This window comes from Martes martes (assembly GCF_963455335.1).
Source record: "Martes martes genome assembly, chromosome: X".
NCBI classification, from domain to species: Eukaryota; Metazoa; Chordata; class Mammalia; order Carnivora; family Mustelidae; genus Martes; species Martes martes.
The window spans coordinates 119,418,369-119,438,411 of NC_137897.1; the positions used below are offsets into that span (position 1 = coordinate 119,418,369).

At 34.5% G+C, this 20,043-nt stretch overlaps 1 protein-coding gene across 1 annotated transcript in view; it reads right to left on the reverse strand.

Moving 5' to 3' along the window:
• GABRA3 (gamma-aminobutyric acid type A receptor subunit alpha3) overlaps positions 1-20,043 on the reverse strand; it is a gene marked incomplete at both ends in the record, with an annotated part of 353,799 nt that overhangs the window by 201,569 nt on the left and 132,187 nt on the right. The gene's annotated exons all lie outside the window — the stretch shown is intronic.

Consider the following 20,043-nt stretch of genomic DNA (forward strand, 5'->3'; position numbering starts at 1 on the left):
ATTCTTACAGCAAGGGTCTTGACCTAATGTGGTTTTCCTCACAGTATCTCTGGTTTGGGAAAGTTGTTTAGGCCCCTGTGACACATTGGTGCTGAAAACACCATTTGTTTGTTTTTTTAGCCCTTTCTCTTTTTTTCCTAATTTACGTATGTATGTATGTAATCTCTATACCCAACGTGGGGCTCAAACACTTAATTTCCCTGATGGCTAATGATGATGAACACTTTTTCATGTGTCTGTTAGTCATTCGTATGTCTTCTTTGGAGAAGTGTCTGCTCATGTCTCCCGCTCATCTGTTTATTTAATTATCTGTTTTTTGGGTGTTGAGTTTGAGAAATTCTTTATAGATCTTGGATATCAGCCCTTTGTCTATAGTGTCATTTGCAAATATATTCTGCCATTCTGTGGGCCGCTTCTTTGTTTTGTTGACTGTTTCCATTGCTGTGCAGAAGTTTTATCTTGATGAAGTCCCAAAATTTCATTTGCACTTTTGTTTCCCTTGGCTTTGGAGACATGTCTTGAAAGACATTTCTGTGGCCTTTGTCAAAGTGGTTACTCCCTCTGTTCTCCTCAGGATTTTGATGGATTTCTGTCTCACAGGCATAGACATTATTAAGATGTCTATGCATCTGTGTTCAAAAATAAATACTGTAATATATAAGATTGAGGCAATTGGCTTGCCAACAACCATGACAGTAAGATCTGGTGGATTTTATTTGATTAAAAAGCTGAAAATAATCCAAGAGGGTAATGTTATCACCAGATAGACTAATTATATTTTAGGCTACATTAATAAAAGTATTATACATTAAATGGGAGAAGTAATAGTCCTCATTGTACTGTGAAGTAGCTAGAAAACATTTAGAGTATTATGCTCAGTTCCAGAAAGTACAGTTGACATTGGATATTTATGCACTGGATAGTTTCCAGAGCAGTATTTCCCAAGCTGATCTATGGATTACTTGCATGTAAGTGAGATGTTAATACATATTTGGAGGTGAGGGGAAAGTCCTATGGTCACAAAAGATGATATACTAAAATTGCTTCTTACATATTCATAATTATTATTAAAACATTAAGGAATCTGTATAGCCCTACATTAAAAACCTATTTGACTTTGTTAAGTTACCAAAGCATTTGATAAAATAAAATCATTTTTTGTTGTAACTGTGGCTTATTTATTTTTTTAACTCTATTTTATTTTTTCAGTGTTCCAAGATTCATTGTTTATGCATCATAAAATCATTTTTAAAAAGACTGGATCACTTACTGATTTCTCATAGGATATTAATATTTAGTGGAACACGGTTTGAAAGATCCTGAAAGGAACAGTGACCAGGATTGTGAAAGGCCTTGAAACCATATAATATAAAAGATATTTGAAGACACTGAAGATAGAATTCCCCTCAAATATCATGAGGTTCATCCTGTGAAAAGGGAAATAGACTGACCTTAGAGGGCAAAAGGTTAAAATCTCTCAAAATAAGGAATAATTCTCTGATTAAAACTGCCCAACAATGGAAAGAACTTCCTACAGAGGTTTAAATTGGCACTACCACCTCACTTACTAGAGATATTCAAGTAGAATCTAGATAGCTAACTATTAGAGTTGCTACAAAAGGGATTATTATCCTGGAAGAGAGGTTGGTCCAGAAAAAGATGCAACTTCCTTCAAGAGACAACATTCTGTGCCTCATTATTCAGCTTACAGACATTTCATGATTTAACAGGCATTTCAACTATGTTTCTGAAATATGGAGTGATTCAGTGATGAATTGAAACTAGGTGATGGTGTTTACCCAGCGATACACAGGGTGTGCTCTTTGGTGTAAATATCAGGAGGCACACTTAATTTCAAACTATCCAGTCATTGAACACTTAGAGGGCCAGGAAAGGATACACAGTGGACAAGAACTTGTATGGCAGTAAGACAATAGATGTAGCACTTTAAATCATCAAACAGAAGAATAAAAGAGCTGGAATCTAAATTCATTTACAGGTCATCAAGTAAAGGACAGGAATGGGTTTGCTCAAAATTAATAAGTCATTGGTAGAAGAACTATGGTTATAATTGAAGACTTCTCTAAGTCCAAGACTATTGCCACCATGCCAAACTACTGAGATCTTATGACAGAGGTTTATAATGATGTGGATTCCTTTCAAGAAGGAAGTTATCATTTGGTTTTAATATAAATCTAATTAATGTTCAATAAATCTATGTTTAGTCATTAAAATCTTCCCTAAGGAGTTAAGTGCCCCATCGACCAAGTGTAGACTTTGTGTGTCACACTGCCACAAATTTTCTATAATTCCATAATTATGCCTAATAACTTGCTTACACATTTTCTCCCTTTTGCTAAAAATCAAAATGTTGTAGTTATCTTCTGAATTGAAAAGTTGCCCTGGTTATTTATAAGATTATATCTATCTTTCAATTAGAAAATAATTTATGTACTGTTCCTTGCCATCTAATACTATGAACATTACTCTGTCAGATGTTTTATTTATATGACTTCTCTCTTCAAAATTCATGGAGAAGAAAATTCTTGCAATCATTCATTCATTCCTCTTGTCCCTTTTCCTGTGGAGAATGGAAGCTATTTCCCAAAAAAAGAATGTTATATTAAAATTGCCATTTGGGAGAGGTTTTACCCTTTCTGTCTATCCTGTGTTCATTATTTCGGTAAACACCTGCCAAGCACCTTCCTTCACAGTACTTGGGTGGAAGAAAAGGAACAAAACTAACTCATATTCACTGAGTTTGCCTAGTGATTTATGTATTTTCTTAATCTCTAGAACAACCTGACAAAATACTTATTTCAACCCTGTTTTTACAGATGATAAAAAGATTTGGGAAGGTAAGAAAATGCTCCACATTCACATAACTAGAACAACTGACAGAGGTAAGACCAATCGACCTCTTAGTCTGTCTGACTAAAAAGTTGGTGTTCTCTGCTGCAATTCCTGTTTGAAGGGGAAGAGATTCATGTCAAGGCAGAGTACAGAGTACAGAGAAGCTATCCTACTATGAGCATGACATAGGCCTTAGAGTGTTTTTGCTTTCACCCACAAATGTTATCTTGTTTTGATGAAAGGTATGAAAGGTACAGCACAAGTAATATAGTGAATAGTATTGTAATAGTGTTATATGGTGACGGACGATAGCTATGCTTTGTGGTGAGCATGGCATAACATATAGAGAAGTTAAATCACTACGCTTTATACCTGAAACTCATACAACATTGTGTATCAATTATACTTTAATTTTAAAAAAAGAAGGTTGTGGGAATTCACAGTGCCTGAATAGACAAAACTTGACCTGTATATACCTCACTGGATGAGACTAATTGAAAAGCAAAAAAGAAGTGCCTGGAATGCTGGGCCTCCTTTCAAGTTTCTTGACTGAAAGTGGTCAGATTCTTACTGTGGCTCAAGGTTCTCATCAGGGAGTAAATGTTTAAATTTTAAAGAAAAACAGTCACCTCTGGTGGTCCCGTACTTCATGAACTACTTGCCTCCTTGTTTCGTGCTTGCACTTGGTGTATTGATATGATCTCAATGAAAGTGGAGACAAAGATTGGCTTGAGGCCTTTTGCCACTACAGCGTCTGGTCTCCAGGCCTCTCCTTTCTCTTGCTAAGGTGTCTGGAATAATCTTTTCATTCACTGTCTCGGGGTTTGGTAGCCAAACTCAACAAAGGTGGGCAAATAGAAAAAATATTAAAGTAGTATAAATGATCTTTTAGCAAATTACTTTAAATGTAAATAAGCTAACTACTCCAGGTAAAAGATTAAGATTTTCAAACTGGATAAAACAATAAAACTCAACTATTAGCTGCTAACAAGTGAAACATTTAAGTATAAGTATGCATAAACTTTGAAAAGAATGGACGAGGATATACAATGCAAATACTAACTCCTCCATTTTCCCCCCAAAAGCAGTGTAGCTATACTGATTGTAGTCAATGTGCATAGACTTTGGAGCAAGAAGAATTATTTAAAAAAAAAAGAGGGAGTCTTCATAATGATAAAGGAGTTATTCAAACACAAAAATGTCACAACTGTAATCTGTATGTAGTCTATATCTTGCATTTATATCTGTAAAATAAAAACTGAAGGATGTAAAAAGTGAAATATGCATATCAATCAGATAAAGAGGTTTTTTTCCAGCTTAAGATATTATTGACATAAAATATATATAAGTTTAAGCTATAAAATGGGATGATTTGATAAATGCATATATTGTAAAATGATTACCACTATAAGATTACTTAATAATTCCATCCCCTCATATAATTACCTTTGTGTGTGTAGGGGGGGTTATAACATCTAAGTTCTACTTTCTAACCAACTTTCAAGTATATAATACAGTACTGTTAACAGATTACAGTCAACCATGCTGTACATTGGATTTCCAGAACTTATTCATCTTAAGAGCTGGAAGTTTGTACCCTTTGACAAACATCTCAATTTTTCCATTCCTCCATCCAGGCCCTGGAAATTACCATTCTACTCTCTATTTCTATGAGTTTGGATTTTTTAGTTTTCACTTACAGGTAAGAATATACAATATTTGTCTTTCCCTGACTTATTTTACTTAGCATGATATTTTCTAATATATATTTGTCTATGTATTTACCTTATGTTTTACAATATTAAAATCATTTATACTTTGCTCTCTATAGTGAAATTAAGCTAAAAATAAGTTTCAAAATAATAAGAAAATCACAATCTCCATGTAAATTAAACAATAAACTTCTAAGTAATTTGTAAATCAGAAAGAAATTAAAAGATATTGAAAAATATTTTACATTGAATATATATAATAATGAAGATACATTTTAAAATTCATGGGGTACAGTTAAGTCTGTGTTTAGATGAAATATACAGCCTTGATATTGTATATTAGAAAAGAAAAAACTGAAAATAAATGAGAGAAAAATCAATAAAATATAAAAGAAACAGAAAGGAAGAAAAAAACAATAAAAATGAAGGTAGTTCTTTGAAAAAAATAAAATTGATGAATCCCTTGTAAGGGAGATTAAAAAAAATAGAAAACAAAAATGACCAATATTAAGAATGGAAAGTTGATTATCACTACAGGTGCTACAGTGAAGAAGAGGGAGGAGGAGAAGGAGGAGAAGGAGAAGAAAAAGAGGAGGAGGGGAAAGGGGGGGAGGAGAGGGAGGATATTAACAGTTTCTTGGCAAGAAATTTCAAAACCTGTATAAAATGGATAAATTCCTTGAAAAACACTTCTTACAGTAATGAGAGAAGAAACAGAACATCTAATAGTCTGTCTCATAATGATGTTTAATACTTGATAAAGGAAAAAACTTTTTTCACACACACAAAAAAAAACCCAACTGGCTCAAATAGTTTCACCTGTGAATTCTTCTAAATTTTCAGGGAAAATATAATGTTAATCTCACAAGAGCTTTTCAGAGAGTAGATATGGAGGGAAAACTTTCCAGCTCTTTTTATGAGATCAGCATAATAAACTTATTACCAAAATTGAATGAGGACATTACAAATAAAGGAAAGCAATAGACCAATGTTTACTTAAAAAAATGCAAAACTCCAAAACAAAGTATTAGCAAATTAAATATAGTGATACATAAAATAATAATGTACTGTGATCAGGCAGAGTTTATTCTAGAAATGCAAAGGTGGTTTATCATTCATAGATTTATTTTTTTAATTTTTTATTTGAGTAGAGTTGGCATACAGTGTTACATTAGTATCAGGTATACAACATAATAAATCAACTTCTCTATATGTGATGTTATGCTCACTACTATCTGTCACAAATAACACTATTACAATATTGTTGACTATCTTCCCTATGCTGTACCCTTTGTTCTCATAAATTATTCATTCCATAACTGAAAGCATATATCTTCCACTCTCCTTTACCCATTTTGCCTATCCCCCGCCTCCCTTCTGGCAAACACTGATTTGTGGTCTGTATTTATAGATCTGTTTCTACCTTTTGTTGGCTTATTAATTAATTTATTTTTTAAAATTTTTTAAATTTCTTTTCAGTGTTCCAGAATTCATTGTTTATGCACCACACCCAGTGCTCCAAGCAATACATGCCCTCCGTAATACCCACCACCATACAGCAATTCAGTAATGTGGCAGGATATAAAATCAATGTACAGAAATCAGTTGCTTTCTTATACACTAACAATGAAAATACAGAAAGGAAAATTGGAGAATTGATCCCATTTACTATAGCACCAAGAACCATAAGATACCTGGGAATAAACCTAACCAAAGAGGTAAAGGATCTGTACCCAAGGAACTACAGAACACTCATGAAAGAAACTGAAGAAGACACAAAAAGATGGAAGACCATCCCATGCTCATGGATCGGAAGAATAAACATTGTTAAAATGTCTATACTACCTAGAACAATCTATACTTTCAATCCCATTCCTATCAAAATTACACCGGCATTTTTCAAAGAGTTGGAGCAAATAATCCTAAAATTTGTATGGAACCAGAAGAGACCCTGAATTGCTAAGGAAATGTTGAAAAGGAAAACCAAAACTGGCGGCATCATGTTGCCTGATTTCAAGCTTTACTACAAAGCTGTGATCACCAAGACAGCATGGTACTGGCATAAAAACAGACACATAGACCAGTGGAACAGAGTAGAGAGCCCAGATATGGACCCTCAACTCTGTGGTCAAATAATCTTCAACAAAGCAGGAAAAAATACACAGTGGAAAAAAGACAGTCTCTTCAATAAATGGTGCTGGGAAAATTGGACAGCTATATGCAGAAAAATGAAACTCGACCATTCTCCTACACCATACACAAAGATAAACTCAAAATGGATAAAAAACCTCAACATGAGGCAGGAATCAATTAGAATCCTAGAGGAGAACATAGGCAGTAACCTCTTCGACATTGGCCACAGCAACTTCTTTCAAGTTATGTCTCCAAAGGCAAAGGAAACAAAAGCAAAAATGAATTTTTGGAACTTCATTTATTTTTTTTTAATTTCCACATAGGAGTCAAATCATATGGTGTTTGTCTTTCTCTGTATGACTTATTTTTATTAGCTAATGTCCTGTAGGTCCATCCATGTTGTTGCAAATGGTACAGTCTTATCTTTTTATGGTTGAGTAGTATTCCAGTGTGTGTGTGTGCTCATGTGTGTAGATAAACCATATCTTCTTTACCCATTTATCTATTAATGAACGCTGGGCTTGCCTCCGTATCTTGGATATTGTAAATAATACTACAGTAAACATAAGGGTGCAAATATCTTTTCAAATTAGTGTTTTCATTTTCTTTGGGTAAATACCTAGTAGCAAAATTATTGACTCATAAGGCATTTCTATTTTTAAATATTGAGGAACTTCCATATTATTATCTATAAGAGTTTCATCCATTTACATTCCCACCAACAGTGCATGAGGACTCCATGTTCACCACATCCTCATCATCTTTTACTATTTCTGGTGTTTTCATTTTGATCTTTCTGATAGGCATAAGGTAATACCTCACCATAGTTTTGATTTACATTTCTCTCATGATGAGTGATGTTCAGCATCTTTTCATGTCTCTGTTGGTCATCCACATGTCTTCTTTGGGAAAATGATTATTCAAGTCTTTTGCCCATTTTATAATCAGATTATTTGGGTTTGGTTTTGTTTTAAGTTGTGTAAGTTCTTTACATATTTTGGGAATTAACCCCTTTTTGGATATATCATTTGCAAATATTTTCCCCCAGTCAGTAGATTACCTTTCTAATTTTGTTGGTTAATTTCATTGTACAAAAGCTTTTTGGTTGGTGTAGTCCCAATAGTTCATTTTTGCTCTTATTTCCCTTGCCTTAGGAGACATACCTGGGAAAATGTTACTATGACTGATGTCACAGAAATTGCTGCCTGTGTCTCTTCTACCATTTTTATAGTTTCAGGTCTCACATTTATGTTGTTAATTCAATTTGAGTTTTTGTGTGTCCGGTGTTAGGAAATGGTCCAGTTTCATTCTTTTGCACATAGCTCTCCAGTTTTCCTAATAACATATGTTGAAGAGACTGTCTTTTCCCCATTGTATATTCTTGTGAACTTTGTAATAGATTAATTGACTATATAAACATGGGTTTATTTCTGGGCTCTCTATTCATTCATAGATGAATAGAGATTCATTCATAGATGCAATTTTTTTTTCTATCAGTATCATACTGTTTTGATTACTACACCTTTGTTTTGTATCTTGAAATCCAGAATTGTGATATCTCCAGCTTTGTTCTTCTCTCTCAAGATTGCTTTGGCTATTTGGGGCTTTTTTTTTGGTGTGTGATTTCATGCAAAATTTAGTGTTATTTGCTTTAGTTCTGTGAGAAATGCTGTTGGTGTTCTAATGAGAATTGCATTAAATCTGTAGATTGCTTCAGATAGTATGGATATTTTAATAACTTTAACTCTTCCAATCCATGAATGTGAAATATCTCTCTATTTGTTTATATTGTCTTTAATTTCATTCATCAATGTCTTACAGTTTTTAAAGTACAGTTCTTTCACCTCCTTGGTTAAACTTATTCCTATGTATTTTGTTCTTTTTGGAGTAATTGTAAATGAAATTGCTTTCTTAATTTCTCTTTCTGCTACTTCATTATTACTGTATAGAAACACTATTGATTTCTGCAAATTAATTTTGTATCCTGCAACTTTACTGAATTCATTTATTACTCCCAGTAGTTTTTTTTTTTTTTTTTTGGTGGAATGTTAGGGTTTTCCATGTATAGTATCAACTCACTTGCAAATAGTGACAGTTTAACTTTTTCTTTACCAATATGGATACTTCTTATTTCTTTTTTCTTTTTGTTTAATTGTTGAGACAAGGACTTCCAGTACTATGTTAAATAAAAGTGTAAGAGTGGATATCCTTTTCTTATTTCTTATCTTAGAGAAAAAGCTCTCTATTTTTTCCTCTACGTATGATGAGTATTCAGTATGATGCTAGCTGTGGGTTTTTCATAAATGGTCTTTATTATGTTGAGGTATGTTTCCTTGAAACCTACTTTGTTGGGAGTTTTTATTATGAACAGAGTTTAAATTTTGTCAAATATTTTTTCTACATCTGTTGAGATAATCATGTATATTTTATCCTTCATTGTGTTGATGTGGCATATCACATTGATTGATTTGTGAATATCAAAACACACTTGCATCCCCAGAATAAAAGCAGTTTGTTTGGGGTAAATGATCCTTTTAATGTATTGTTGAATGTGGTTTGATATTTTGTTGAGGATTTTTGTATATTTATTCATCAGAAATACTGCCCTGCAGTTTTCCTTTTTTGTAGTGCCTTTGTCTGGTTTCAGTGTCAGGATAAGTTTGGCCTCATGAATGAATTTGAAATTTTTTCTTACTCTTTCATTTTTTTGAGTAGTTTAAAGAGAGTAAGTATTACCTCTTCTTTAAATGTTTGGTACAATTCACCTGTGAATCCATCCGGTCCTGGACTTTTATTTTTTGGTAGTTTTTGTTTACCAATTAACTTTTATTGCTAGTGATTGATCTGTTCCAATTTTCTATTTCTTCTTTTCTGATTCAAAGTTGGAAGATTGTATGTTTCTAGGAATTTATGAATTTCTTCTAGTTTGTCTAGCTCATTGGTATATAATTCTCCATAGTATTCTCTTATCATCCTTTGTATTTATGTGTGGTCCAGTGTTACTTTTTGTTTTTGATTTTACTTGTTTGGGTCCTTCTCTTTTTCTCCTGATGAGTCTGGCTAAGATTTTATCAATTTTGTTTATCTTTTCAAAGAACAAGCTCTTGTTGTTGTTTTTTTTTCTACTTATTTTTTTTTTAGTCTTGATTTCATTTATTTCTGCTCTGATCTTTATTACTTCCTTTCTTCTAATCACCTTGGGCTTTGTTCTTTTTCTAGTTCCTTTAGTTATAAGTTGAGCTTTCTCTTGTTTCTTAAGGTAGGCCTATATCGCCATATATTTCCTTCTTGAAATGGATTGCACTGTGCTCCAAAGATTTTGGAACATTATGTTTTCATTTTCATTTGTTTCTGTGTATTTTTTAAAATCTTTAATTTGATTACTTCATTGACTCATGGGTTGTTTAGTATCATGTTGTTTAACCTTCACATATTTGTGTTTTTTTTCCAGTTTTTTTCTCGTGATTGATTCTAGTTTCATATCATTGTGGTCGGAAAAGATGCATGGTATGATTTCATAATTCTTAAATTTATTGAGACTTGTTTGTGGCCTAATGTGAGGTCTATCCTTGAGCATGTTCTATATGCCTTTGAAAAGAATGTGTATTCTTTTATTTTAGATGGATGTTTTGTATATATCTGTTATGTCCATTCATCTAATGTGTCATTCAAAGACACTGTTTCTTTATTGATTTTCCGCATAGATGACCTAGCCACTGATAAAAGTGGGAGGCTGAAGTCTCCTACTATCATTGTGTTGCCATCAATTTCTTTTTTATGTTTATTAATATTTGATTTATGTATTTAGGTACTTCATTTTTGGGTGCATAAATGTCTACAATTTTCATATCTTCTTGCTGTATTGTTTTATCATCATGTAATGTCTTTCTTTGTCTCTTGTGACAGTCTTTGTTTTCAAGTCTGTTTTGTCTGGGGATGCCTGGGTGGTTCAGTTGATTGAGCATCTGACTCTTGATTTTGGTTCAGGTCAGGATCTTAGGGTTGTGAGATCAAGCCCCACATCAAGTTCTGTGCTGAGTGTGGAGCCTGCTTAAGACTCCCTCTCTGGCCCTCTCTGCCCCTGCCCCCTCTCTTGTTCTCTTTCCCCTTATAAAAAGCAAAATAAAATCTAAAAAAAAAGATAAAAATATAAAGTAGGCTTTGTCTGACATAAGTATTGCTACTCAGTCTTCTTTTTTCACTTCCATTTGCATGGTATTTTTCCATCCCTTCACTTTCAGCGGCTATGTGTCTTTAGGTCTGAGGTGAGTCTCTTATAGGCAGCATATAAATGGGTCTTGCTTTTTTTTTTTAATCCGTTCCACCACACTATGTCTTTTCATTGTAGCAATTAGGTCATTTATATTTAAAGTAATTGTTGATAGGTATGTACTTACTACAATTTTGTTATTTGTTTCCTGGTTGTTTTTGTAGTTCTTCTCTGTTATTTTCTTTTTCTCTTGCTCTCTTTTGCAGTGATTGATGGTTTCTGTAGAGTTATGTTCAGTTTTTTTCCTCTTTATTTTCTGTGTATCTAATACAGGTTTTGTTTATGATTACCATAAAGTTCATATATAAAATCCCAAGTATATAGCAGTCTATATTAAGTTGATGGTCATTTAAGTTCAAACACATTCTTTAAAAACTTTTTTCTTTTTTTTTTTTTTACTCCTTCCTCCCTCTTCCACATTTTATGCACATGCTGTTATATTGTACATGGTTTTATTTATAAATTTCTTGTGTCTTAATTGTGTCTATTTCTTTTTTTTAATTATTATGTTCAGTTAGCCATTTCTTTTCCATTTAATAGTAGAAATAGTCATTTCTTTTCACTTAAAGAAATCCCTTTAACAATTCTAATAAGGCTAGTTTAGTGGCTACACTCCTTTAACTTTTGTTTGTCTGTAAAATTGTCTTCTTCAAATCTGAATAATAACCTTGCCAGGTAGAATATTCTTGGTTATAGTTTTTTTTTTCAGCACTTTGAATAAATCATGCCAGTGACTCTAATTTGGATAAGGTCCTGCTGAGAGTACTGTGGCCTCAAGTGTCCTTGATCTGGCTTGTGGGGCAGTGCTGCATGCCAGAAAGTGTGAGCTGAGGAAACTTGGGGCTGCTACCAATACCCCTCCACCAAACACTTGGTAACTGAAGTGGTGTTGTACCTCAGAGAAAATTATGCTCTTGTTCTCAGCCTCAGAATCAGAGACATGACTCAGAGATTTTGCCCTATTGATTCTTGCTCTTATACTTATTATTTACATCACTATTGTTAGCTCTCTTTTTTTTCCCAGTTTTTTTAAGTGAAGGCTTGGGACATTAATTTAAGGTTAATCTTTCCTGACATAGCCATCTAGTGTTACAAGTTTTCCTGTTAGCACTGCTTTATATCACATTTTTTATTTTGTTCAATTAAAAAAGTTTTGCATTTTCTTTTGTGTTCTCCTTTGACTTGTGATTTATTTAGGACTTTATTTCTTGGGTCTCAAGTACATTGAGATTTTCAAGGTATATTTCTATTTTTAATTTCTAATTTTATTCCATTGTGGCCAGAGAACATACTTTATATGTTATAAGTTCTTTTAATCTTTTTATGGCAAAGAATATGGTCTATTTTGGTAAATGTGGTATGAATACTTGAAATTTGAACACTCTTTTTTTAAGATTTTTATTTATTTGACAGAGAGAGAGTACATATACGTGAAAAGTATGTGTATTCTGCTTTTGTTGGTTGGAGTGTTCTATAAATGCCAATCAAGTCAAGTTGGTTGATAGTGTAGTTCTTGTTTCTGTTGCCTTTACCTATTTTCTACCTACTGTTATATTGCTTATATTGCTTATGAGGACTGTTGGAATCATGGTAATTAGAGATAACCTTTTTCTCATTTCAGTTCTCAATCTTTGCTTCATGTGTTTAGATGTTCTGTGATTAGGTGCAGAAATATTTAGGATTGTTATGTACTCTTAATGAATTGACCCCTTCATTATGAAATGGCCCTCTTTATTTTTAACAATATTTTCACTCTAATATATCTTTTTTCTAATATTAAAATAGCCATTCCAACCTTCTTTTGATTAGTGTTGGCATGGTGCACCATTTTCCATCCTTTTATTTTTAACTTATTTACAGCTTTATATTTAAGGTGGGTTTCTCTCAGTAAGTAATTTTGCATCTTGCTTTTTAAAAAAAGCCAATTTTACTATCTCTGCCTTTTAAAGTAGATGTTTGAATTATTTATATTTAAAGTGATGATTGATATCATTTTTATTGCTTTTGTATTTGTTTTATCTATTTTTGTTACATTTTCTTCTTTTTCTGCCTCCCTAGCAATTATTTTTATTATTCTATTTTTATAACAGTTCTTGCTTTATTAGCAATAATTTTTCTTTAAGTTCAGCAGCACACATATTTATCACAATCTGCCTATAAGTAATATTATATTACGTCACGTACAGTATAAAAAACTTTCAACAGTATATTTCTATTTTGTCTTCTCCCGGCCTGTGTGCTATTGTTGTTATACATCTTCTGTGTGTGTATATATATATATATATATACACATACACATATATATATATATATTTCTGTTTTACGTAGTCATTTATCATTTACAGAGATTTGGGAAAAAAAACTATTTTATATTTACTTACATAGTTTTTATTTGTGTTGCTCTTCCCTCCTTTGTATAAATTCATATTTCTATCTAGTATTATTTTCCTTCTGTCTGACACACTTCCATTTACATGTCTTGCAGTATACATCAGTTGGTGAATTTTTCACCTTCTATGAGTCTGAAAAAGTATTTATTGTGCTTATATTTTTAAAATGTATTATCTCTGGTTACATATTTCTAGATTGACAGGTTTTATCCAGTACGTCAAAGCTATTGCTAACTACATTCTTGCTTGGTTATTTCTGACAAGAAGTCTGCTGTCCTTCTAAAATTTTCCCTCTGAACATGTTTTGTTTTACTGTTTGCTTTTTTTTTTAATTTATTTTCAGTGTTCCAGAATTCATTGTTTATGTTTGCTTTTAAGATTTTCTCTTTATCTGAAGAAGAGCAGAAAATGTGTTTGAATAAAAAATGATAAAAAAAAGTTCTAAATTTGATGAAAATTATAATACTCACAGAGAATCTCAAAAAATAAGAAACATTAATAAAATTACACAAAGGGATATGATCAAATTGCTTACAACTAGCGATAAAGGTAAATATGGTCCCTGTTACTCTATGTTAGCCAATAGCAAAAAACTCCATCCATATTTTCCATGGATAGTCAAACTCTACATGTCTACAAGTAATTTCCACCTCTTCCCCTACCTTATATGTTCCAGCCACAACTCCAAAAGAAATAGAATAAAACCAAATAACCTGCTCCTCTTCTAATGTTCCCTGTTTTAGAAAATAGCACCAGGGAGGGAGTTAAGATGGGGGACCCCAGGCTTGACTCATTCCATCATACACAGCCAGATCAACATCAAATCATTTTGCATATCTAGGAAATTGATCTGAGGATTAAGAGAACAATTTACACAATTAGAGGGAGAGAACATGGCAGGTAAGAGGTGCAGAAATGTGAATTTGGGGAAAGAAAAATCCACAGTGCTATGGAGGAGAGGGCACAGAGAGAGAAAGAGAGAGGGGGAAAGAAAGCAGTGCATCCGGTCACACAAGTAAAACACTCCTCCCAAATCCACTGGGGAATAGAGAGGAACTGACTATCACAAGTTTTTACAAACAGTGGAGTTTAACTTCTGAGGTTCTAGAAGTCCAAGCCATTCACCAGAGTTTAGCTGGGTGGGTAGCAGTACTCCTGGGGAAAAGGAGGGCAGAAGCCCAAGAAGAGACAGTGGACAGCATGGTACAGGGATCCCCTGGGTCACACTGGGAAAGAACGTTCCCCTTCCTAGAGTACATTTGGAAGAGGATATATTACCTCTCCAAGGACAAAAGACCTGCCAGGCACCATTGAGTAGCTGCTAATCAGCAGGGAACAGAAGCACATGCAGAGGGCAGATAACCTACTCGTAGCTTTTTATGGTACTTCACCATAAACTACAAGCACCCATGTGTCCATGTAACTGCTCTTCTGGGACCAAACAGCACCAGACACAGTGCTGTGAGGCCCTCCTCTAGAGGAGAGAGGCAGGTCTGCATTTTGTTGGGTCTTTTAAGATTTGAAGTTTTGAATCCTAGAAACATGCCAGAGATTAAAAAACAAACAAACAAACATCAGGAGAATCATGGAGCGAGGTGTTCTGATGGCCTGAGCATAGGCAGATTGAGGGTAGGGATCTGATGGAAGTCTGGGACATAAGAGGGGAGATGATTCACTTCTCTGTGAGGGTTTCCTGGACAATGGTGGGCATGAGCTTCCCTCCCTGGGGATGAGAAAATGGGGTGATGCCACCTTCCCCCTACACACTAGAACAGTGGGACTTCATGAAACAACACAGTACCCCCAGTTGGGGGTAGAAACATTTATACCAAACACCATCCCCTACTCCCTGCAGGGGAATCTCTAGTAGGATAGGTATGACTGTGAGCCAGTATAGCAGTCTCCTACCCCAGAGGACCAGCACAAGTCCCCCCACATTCACCAAGTCTACTGATCATAGAATACTTCAAAGCATCAGCTTCAGTTCTTGTGGAAATAGGACCAAGCATGTTTTCCCCCTTTGGAATCAAGTTTATAGTTTTTGGCTTCTTTGTTTGTTTTTCTCTTTTTCTGAATCAGTCTTCTTTTTTTATTTTTCTTTAGAATCAGGTTTATAGTTTTTTGTTTGTCTGTTTATTTGTATTTCTTATTCTTTTTCCTTTTTCTAATTTTTGGATCAGTTTTTTTGTTTATTTTTTTTTGCCAGGCTTATTTTAACAAACAAATCAAAGCATATCTATTTAAAGGCCCAAACAGTCCCCACTGCAAACAAGGAAGAACTTTGCAGAGGACTGACCTGTGCGAAAGAGCAACCAAAAACCAATAACAGAATGCACACACCATGTACCAGAAACAGAAGTTTCAAGTTCCTAACAGAATATTACCCCATATTAATGTAGCATTAGTTTCAGGAGTAGGAAACATATCAAGCTTTCATAACATGCAAGAAACAATAACCTAGACAAAATGATGAGACAAATGAATTCTCTCCAAAAGAAAGATCAAGAAGAAACCACAGCCAGGGATTTATTCAAAACAGAAGCAATATATATGAACAAGAATTTAGAAAAATCATCATAAGAACACTAGCTGGGATTGGGGGGGGGAGACAACATAGAAGACACCAGAGAAACTTTTACTACAGAGATAAAAGACATTAAACTAGTCAGGGTGAACTAAAAAAATGTTATAATTGAGATACAAAATAAACTGCATGTAATCACAAAGAGGATGGAAGAAGCAAAGGAATGAACTGGTGGTACAGAAGATAAAATTGTGGAAAATACTGAAGCTAAAAAGAAGAGAGAAAAAAAAACTATTAGATCACAAACATAGACTTAGGGAACACAGCAATTCCATAGAATGCAATAATATCCATATCATAGGAGTCCCAGAAAAAGAAGAGCAGGTAAAAGGGGAAGAAGGTTTATTTGAACAAATTATAGCTAAAACTTTCCTAATCTGGGGAAAGGAATAAGCACTTAAGTCCAGGAGGCACAGAGAACTCCCCTCAAAATCAACAAAAATAGGTCAACACCAAGACATATCATCGGGGAACTTGCAAAGTACAAAGATAAAGAGAAAATTCTGACAGGAGCTAGGGACAAAAGGTCCTTAAGTTACAAGGGTAAATACATAGGTTAGCAGCAGACCTGTCCACAGAAACATGACAAGTGAGAAGAAAGTGGCAATGGTATATTTAACATTCTAAATGGGAAAAATATGTGGCCAAGCATACTTTACCTAGCAACACTGTCGTTCAGAGTAAGACAGATAAAGAGATTACCTGACAAGCAAAAACTAAAGGAGTTTGTGAACACTAACCAGAACTGCTAGAAATATTAAAGGGAACCCTTTGAGCAGAAAAGAGAGACCAAAACCACCAAAGATTAGAAAGGAACAGAGACAATCTTCAAGAACAATGATTTTACAGGTAATAAAATGGCATAAAATTCATATCTATCAATAAATACTCTGAATGTAAATAGACCAAATGCTCCAATCAAAAGACAAAGGGTATTAGAATGGATAAAAAAAAAAGACCCATCTCTATGCTGCTTACAAGAGATTCATTTTAGACCTAAAGGTACCTGCCTTTATAACGCTAATGGACATCAAAAGAAAGCTGGAGTAGCAAACCTTATATCAGACAAACTAGATTTTAAAACAAAGACTGTAATAAGAAATGAAGAAGGACACTACATCATAATAAAAGGGGTCTATCCAACAAGAAGATCTAACAGTTATAAATATTTATGCTCCCAAGTTGGGAGCACCCAAATACATAAATGAATTAATAACAAACATTAAAAAAAAACCTCATTGATAATAATACAATAATAGTATGGGACTTTAAAACACCATTTATAGAAATAGATGAGGGGGAGACAAGATGGCGGGGAAGTAGGAGGAGGTGCGGTTTCAACCTGTAACCTAAAGTGAGCTGATTACCTACTAAAGAACTCTGATCGCCCATGAAATCAGCCTGAGATCAGAATTATACACGTCTGAATCTCCATGGGGGCAGAAGACACCAGTGGGCAGCTAGGGTAATGGAGACAGAATATAGAATTAGTGATCTGGAGGACAAACAGTTAGAGAGACAGGATCAGAAGTAAGCCTGGAACAAACAGCTTAGAAGCCATGAAAACAGAATCAAGGAAATAAATGATGCCATGAAATGTCCCAATGTCAGAATTATTGGAATCCCTGAAGGGGAGGAGAAAGAAAGAAGTCTAGAAGATACAATGGAATAAGTTCTTCATGAAAATTTTCCCAATCTCGCGAATGGAACCAGCGTTCATATACTAGAGGCAGAACGGTCTCCCCCCAAGATTATAGATTCCAAAAAAACATCAAGGCAACTGATAGTAAAATTGAGAAATCATAATTGTAAGCTGCTAGGACAAAGAGGCTCCTTACGTACAGAGGAAAGCCCATCAGAATAATGTCAGACCTGTACACAGACACCTGGCAAGCCAGAAAGGGCTGGCAAGATATATTCAAGGTACTAAATGAGAAGAACATGCAGCCAAGAACACTTTATCCAGCAAGACTGACATTCAAAATAGATGGAGAGATAAAGAGTTTCCAAGACCGGCAAGGCTTAAAAGAGTATGCGACCACCAAGCCAACACTGCAGGAAATATTAAGGGGGGTTCTATAAAAGAGGAAAAATCCTAAGAATAGCATTGAACAGAGATATAGAGACAATCTACAAAAAGAAAGACTTCAAAGGTAACACGATGTCAATAAAAACGTATCTATCAATAATAACTCTCAATGCGAATGGCCTAAATGTGCCCATAAAACAACACAGGGTTGCAGATTGGATAAAATGACAGGACCCATCCACATGTTGTTTACAAGAGGCCCATTTCGAACCTAAGGATACACCCAGACTGAAAGTGAAGGGATGGAGAAGCATTTTTCATGCCAATGGACCACAAAAGAAGGCCGGGGTAGCGATTCTCATATCAGATAAATTAGATTTTAAACTAAAGACTGTAGTCAGAGATAAAGAAGGACACTACATCATTCTTAAAGGAACTATCCACCAAGATGATCTAACAATTGTAAATATCTACGTCCCCAATATGGGAGCAGCCAATTACATAAGAAAACTATTAATCAAGATAAAGAGTCATATTGATATGAATACATTAATAGCAGGAGATCTTAACATGCCTCTCTCAGTAATGGACAGATCATCAAAGCAGAAAATCAATAAAGAAACAAGAGCATTCAATGACACATTGGACCAGATGGACCTCATAGATATATACAGAACATTCCACTCTAAAACAACAGAATACTCATTCATCTCAAGTGCACATGGAACCTTCTCCAGAATAGACCACATACTGGGTCACAAATCAGGGCTCAATCGATACCAAAAGACTAAGATTATTCCCTGCATATTCTCAGATCACAATGCTTTGAAACTGGAGTTCAATCACAAGGAAACATTCAGAAGGAACTCAAACACCTGAAAGCTAAAGACCACCTTGCTTAAGAATGCTTGGAACAACCAGGAGATCAAAGAAGAACTTCAACAATTCATGGAAACCAATGAAAATGAAGACACTTCACTCCAAAACCTGTGGGATACAGCAAAGGCGGTCCTAAGGGGGAAGTACATAGCCATTCAAGCCACCCTCAAAAAAATCCAGAATACACCAGCTGTCTCTACATCTTAAAGAACTGGAGAATCAACAACAAATCAAACCAACTCCACACATAAGAAGGGAAATAATCAAGATTACAGCAGAGATCAATGAGGTAGAAACTAGAGATACAGTAGAACGTATCAATGAAACAAGAAGTTGGCTTTTTGAAAGAATCAATAAGATCAATAAACCATTGGCCACACTAATCCAAAAGAAAAGAGAGAAAGCTCAAATTAATAAAATTATGAATGAAAAGGGAGAGATCACACTAACACCAAGAAAGTAGAAACAATCATCAGAAATTGTTATCAACAGTTACATGCCAATAAGCTAAGCAACCTAGATGAAATGGATGCATTCCTGGGAAACTATAAACTCCCAAAATTGAACCAGGAAGAAATTGACAACCTGAATAGACCGATATCTAGTAACGAGATTGAAGCAGTGATCAAAAGCCTCCCAAAAAACAAGAGCCCAGGACCTGACGGATTCCCTGGGGAATTCTACCAAACTTTCAAAGAAGAAATAATACCTATTCTCCTGAAGCTGTTTCAAAAAATTGAAGCAGAAGGAAAACTTCCAGACTCATTTTAGGAAGCCAGCATTACCCTGATCTCCAAAACAGGCAAAGACCCCACCAAAAAGGAGAATTTCAGACCAATATCCCTGATGAATATGGATGCTAAGATTCTCAACAAGATCCTAGCAAAGAGGATCCAACAGCACATTAAAAAGATTACCTAAGATGACCAGGTGGGATTCATCCCTGGATTACAAGAATGGTTCAACATTCGCAAATCAATCAATGTGATAGAACAAATCAATAAGAGAAGAGAGAAGAACCACATGGTCCTCTCAATTGATGCAGAAAAAGCATTTGACAAAATCCAGCATCCGTTCCTGATTAAAACCCTTCAATGTATAGGGATAGAGGGAACATTCTTGAACTTCATCAAATCTATCTATGAAAGACCCACAGCAAATATCATCCTCAATGGGAAAAAGCTCACAGCCTT